The following is a 6,000-nucleotide window of genomic DNA, read 5'->3' as shown; positions in this document are numbered from 1 at the left end:
CATCACTCTTGTCACTGAATGAGTATCATTCTTGCCTCTTGTTACTGAAGGCACACAACCATCTAAGTACAGACTTATTTCTTTTTTCACAATAGGTGACTAGCACAAACTGGATGCACCTTTGACTATGGAAATTAAGACCCATTAAGGAGGAGGAAACTACTGTCTGGAGGGCAACCCTCCCAATCCAGATTGGCCTGAAACTGGTATTATATCAGATATATGATGGCTCTTCTCATTAGATCTAAGATTTGTCTCTGGAAGAGTAGGAAAGCATTCTCCCCCTATAATCCTTATATATTGGGGCTGAGAGCCTAGCCATTTTGTCACCATGTCACCAAACTGCTGTCCAAAAGGAGATGCTGCAGAGATTAACACTCTCTCAGCCAGGGACTTACCTGGCTGCTGAACTAATGTAAAACTCAGGGTTAGTTAATTAGTTAATGTTTTTGTATTTTCGTTCTTAATTCCTGAGTCCTTAATCCCAGCAGCTGTACCCAGCAGTTTAATGAGGCAGGAGGAAAAGCCCTTCAGCCTAGCAGAAGTATTTCAGACAATCACTTCCCCTATCTCCTGCCTTGCTTTTTACAAGCACATGATCACAAAACAGGAACACAGCTCCCAAACTTAAGTATGGCATTTGCCCTACCCAATTAACAATCTTGTTAACTAGCCTACTAGTTGTCTAAACATGGGTCCTGTGATTGTACAGTATGTCCCAAAACAGATAGTAGTAGGGTGTGTTGAAGCCATGTCTGAGCCTGGTCAATGGCTCTAGATCAGTTTTCACTACTGGCAGCCTACCTCCAAGGAGTGATGTGATCTTATATTGCAACCATAGCAATCTGTCTACTGTGGGTAGATCCCAAGAAACATATTTAGAAATACACACACATCCCTCCCCCAGTCTGTCAAACCTTGTTTAAAAGACATGTACCACAACCTGGCACAGGTAACCCTATGAGCCAAAGTGACTGCAAATTCCATCCAGTGAGGACACAATTAAGCTGAGCAGTGATCTACATCCTTGTCTCAAGGATCCAAGTCCATGGCATCCTATTTAGTGGTCCACTAACTCTCAGCTAGACACGGAACACCCCTACTAGCATGTGGTAGTATAGGCAACAAGCAATATTTTTAATATGATACAAAGCATTCTTTCTTCCAAAGGTAAAGTGTGCCACTGAGTTGGTGTTTACTCCTGGCGACCACAGAGCCCTGTGGTTGTCTTTGGTAGAATACAGGAGAGGTTTACCATTGCCATCTCCCACGCAGTATAGAGTAACTTAAAAGCCCTCAAATTAAAGACTACAGCTTCAAGCATGTGCATCTAAAAAAAAATGTCATGTCATCAAGTCACCTGCACTAGTCACATAAATATCACAAAGCAGGGTGGTAAACAAAAAATGAAAGAGCAGTTCTCTGGCCTGGATAACCACACAGTGGTACCTATATTTAGAAGAATGGGTCTCCTACATGAGGACACACTAGGAGTCTAAATACCAGGGAAAGAATAAATTGGAGACGCCTGAAAAAATACTGAGGAGACAAAATCATCCCCCCAGAGGGGGGACAAAAGTGTGCTCTAGCTGTGGGTAACACATGCACAATTTCCTCTGCTGAAGGGAATCTTCTCAGAAGTAAGTGGCAACAAACAAGGAGAGCTAGTCTTGTGGTAGCAAGCATGACTTGTCCCCTTAGCTAAGCAGGGTCCACCCTGGTTGCATATGAATGGGAGAATAGAAGTGTGAGTACTGTAAGATATTCCCCTCAGGGGATAGAGCCACTCTGGGAAGAGCAGAAGATTTCAAGTTCCCTCCCTGGCTTCTCCAAGAGAGGGCTGAGAGAGAGATTCCTGCCTGCAACCTTGGAGAAGCCACTGCCAGACTGTGAAGACAATATAGAGTTAGATAGACCAATGGTCAGACTCCCTATATGGCAGCTTCCTGTATCCCTATGTTCCTAAGTGCTAGTCCAGAGTAGAGGCTTGAGTTAAACAAAGAACTATAAATCCCTCCTTACAACAGTTATCATGCCAAAAGAAAGCTGAGCTCTTCTTTCCCCTCCAAAGCGAAATAGGGCAGGTGGGAAAGTTCTGAGAGAGGGCACTTGCTATACCTCCACAGTTCCTCCTCTCTCCAGTCACTTCAGAAGAAGGGCCAGCATTCCTCCTTTGTCTCCTCAAAGCCCATTAGAGGGAAGAATTTAGTCCCTTTGTCTCACAAACACACACACACACACACACACACACACACGCACACACAGACCCACCATTGTCAGTGGCCCCCATATCTATACTGTATAATTCAAATATTACTCACACTTGCAATTTTTGCTTTCAGCAGAAGCACAAAAGTGTAAGCTTCCTCCTACCACTTCTTAGCTCTCCATCATTAGTTCATTAGGCTCTAGGAAACCACTGCATACTCACCCAAATTACTTTCTGTTCTTGGGTCATTCAGATGCTATTTCATCTGCAAGCCCAACTCTATATGATAAGGATATGTGGCTGCCGTGAGAATGTAAATAGTTCTTCTCTCCCAGCATGCAGTGGGGGGGGGCATTTAATCTGAACCAAATGACCACATATTAGTTAAACTGGGCCGTATGTAGAGGAGCAGCCCCCAGGGACATATTTTTTGGTGATACAGAGGACCTCCAGGAGAAGGAGAGATGGTTGAAATTATACACACACACACAACACACACACAGATGCAGACACACACACACACACACACACACACACACACACACACAGTGCAGCATTAGTCTGGAACTCCTCAGAAGCACTTGTGCTTCCCCCATTGCAGCAGTGCTTTGTTAGTCAAGATGTCAACCAGTTTCATTCAGACATTTCATTCGGAACAGTCGGAATTTTAAACAGAACAAATTGTTTGCTCAAATCTACATCTTCTCACTAAAAGACAATACACAATCCTCGATTAGGAGGGGGAGAAGACTTAACTGGGAGTAGAGAGGTCTTTGAACAAGCTCGGGGGTACTTTTTAATGCTATATCATAGCTGAGTCCTGCTGAACATTGTCTCACATAAAGGTAAGCTCTGACTCAGGGTCCATAAATGTTAATGAACCAATACAGTACTTTACAGAGCTGAGCCAAATGTTTGTGATTGTTTATTTCCATAGAAAAAATTGTATTTTCAACAGGAGATAACTTTTCATCAAACAAGTATGCAAATTATGTGGAAATGTGCTTTTTGAGGATAATGAAACAGAAGCCACATGGATAGTCTTGAAAACCTAGTGCTTTAGGATACATCCAGACTGGCTGTTTGTTTGTTTTAAAATACAGTCTACTGCAGAAAGCTGTATCTGGGGCAATATGCTTATATTCCATGATCCATCACTGTTTGCATTTCATTTCCTGTGTGTGTGCTTTCCCATGCTACCTCTTTAAAAAGGCACAAAGTTTAGTATGATTGGTCTAGACAGATGCCTTGTACTGTCTACATCCTGCTTTGACTCTTTCATTCGCACACATTATTGGTAAACATTAATGGAGAATTGCAGAATTGCGTCCATCTCTTTTAGTAAATTAGGAGAAGCTAAACCTGGCTAAATAAGAAACATTATGACTTTATAATCCCATGTCAAAGTTCCCAGCCCTTTTTTCTGGCAACTGTCTTCAAGGCAACTGGATGGCTACTATAATACCTGGGAAAGCAGAAGCAGTGTCAGCTACTATGCTACCTCGAGATACAGAGGCATGCCAGGAGAACACTTTATATGAGAGTGTGAGGGAAAGGGTTGTGTAAGCCATTTCCCCAATCTGCTAGTCCACTGCATTCCCCATCAACTCTGTTTTATCTAGACTGATCTTAAGATTATTTGTTTCTTCAGCTTTAAATAAGCACCTAATCTGGTAGGTTAGAAAAATCCACGATCAGATTCAACACATTGTTCTTGCATATGCCACTAGCTGCAGAAACTGTTGTCTGTTGTGCTGTATCAAAGCAACATTGCTTTAATTCATTCAGCTGATTTAAAAAAAAATCTTCACTCTGGCAGTCATAATTTAATGGGGGAGGAAAGTGCACTTTCTATAAAGAAGTCTGGTCATCTGACATTACTGAAGTTATTGAGTGAACAGGAAAGCTGGACACCATGGCAAGAAGCAGATGGGACATACATTTCCAACTTAGACCATCTGTATGTGTTCTCCCTCACCTCCCACTTTTGTAAAGTTCTTAGAGCTCATTGTAGCAGCAAAGGTCAATTTGCAGCAGAAGGGTAAACAAAACCCGTTCTTCAAACTGTAGAACAAGGAACTGTAGATACACTAAGGAAAAGAGATTGTATTCATCTCCTATCACTCAAAGCTAGCAACTCCCTATACTTGGAAGCTGACAATTTGTGAAAGTTGCCCACATTCCAAAATCTTCTTCCAGTTGTTACCTACTCCCTATGCACAGGTGAGAAACTAGTATACTATTAACTAACAGCAAATAATTTAATGTAGTTTCCAGTGTGTGCAGATTTTAGAGAATGTTCTTAAAAAATCAAGATTCTAGCCTATTTGGTTGCAGAAATATGGAAGTCAACTAGCAAGAATTTACATAGTTTGATCTGTAAAACCACATTCTCTTAAGTATTCGAGTCTGAAAGAATGATGTCATAATCTACAGACTCTGTCCATCTCCTTCTGAGGTCTGCCAGTATTTTAAAATAAGTTGAAATTAAAACATTGTCTGACGATGTCTAGTCAAATTGGTGGAAGAGCATTTATATGTAAGCTAGTCTCATATGGTCTCTCACCTGAGCATTTATTATCTTCAGGATTTGAAAAGGCCATGCATATTATCAAACAACAAGTCTGGGATATGGAGTTCCAGAACGATTCAAGCCGAATTTCAATTGCACCAACCTCTCAGAGAGTGCTAAAGATCTCTCCCAGCAGCTTACTTATCCTCAGTCACTTATTCTATGTATCGATAGGCCTTTTCTAGAGCACGTTTTAATGCTCTCCCCTAGGCACTGCTAGAGGGCAAGTACCATAAAGTTCCAGCTTCCCAGCAGCTGTGCCCATGTAGCTCTGGTGAAGTTGAGACAACTGCTAATGTCTTCTTATGATGCATATTCTATTCTGATTCTTGGCTAAGGTTGATTCAGCCCTTATTAAAAATATTTCCGGGCCATCCAGATGAATTGTATGGCACATATCTTTTAGTGGCAACACATGTGCAATGAAATGTGGTTAATGGAGCACTCGCTCTGTTAATCTCATTTAAGGAGAGGGTGCTTTAGGCGGGCTAGCCGCCTTGGGAGCACTGGGCTCGCCCACAAGCTCAGTGGTTCCCATGCTCCAAAGAAAGCCGGCTAAGCTCCCTTAGCCTGATTTCCATTGATCATGGGAATAGCTTCATCATCTCATACTGAGTGGGAGGAGGCAATGATAAACCCCTCCTGAATTCTACCAAAGAAAACCAGAAGGCTCTTTGGGTACCAGGAGTCGAAATCGACTTGACAGCACACTTTACCTTTACTCTTGAAATCTAGCGGTCCTTTCGACTTCTCCCTGAGTATTTCTATGAGAATTAAGAAATGTACTCAGGATGTTAGCCAGTGAGACTTCTGAGTTAATATGTGTGGATTGCATTGTTAATCTACGCTGGCCAGGACCAATGTCAGTTACATTGTTATAATTCAATTGCTGAAAGATCAAATAACATCTGCACAATAACATTTGCATAATTTTGACATGTCTTCACTACAGCCTGGGCCAGCAGAATTGCCATCATTTCTCCACAGAGAAGCATGGGAACAGTACTTTTTAGATGGCTAGAGTCCTACCACAGATAATTTTTATGACGCTCATAAGAGATCATAAAAAGGAGTGTGCTTCAGTATCTATCAGAATGGCCTTGAATTAGTTCTATTTGACAAAAAGAAACTGAGTTATCTCTGATGAAATGTAGCCGGCTTCTAAATCTAGGGAGTTGCTAGCTTTAAATGATAGGGGATGAATACCCCACCTATCAAC

At 41.8% G+C, this 6,000-nt stretch overlaps 1 protein-coding gene across 9 annotated transcripts in view; it reads right to left on the bottom strand.

Moving 5' to 3' along the window:
- The window catches only part of ARHGAP15 (Rho GTPase activating protein 15), a 609,462-nt gene that overhangs the window by 340,415 nt on the left and 263,047 nt on the right, over positions 1-6,000 (bottom strand). The gene's annotated exons all lie outside the window — the stretch shown is intronic.

The sequence above is a fragment of the Hemicordylus capensis genome, chromosome 1 (assembly GCF_027244095.1).
Source record: "Hemicordylus capensis ecotype Gifberg chromosome 1, rHemCap1.1.pri, whole genome shotgun sequence".
In the NCBI taxonomy this organism is placed as follows: Eukaryota; Metazoa; Chordata; class Lepidosauria; order Squamata; family Cordylidae; genus Hemicordylus; species Hemicordylus capensis.
Note: the sequence above shows the minus strand (reverse complement) of the source record. Positions and strands in the feature narration are given on the sequence as shown.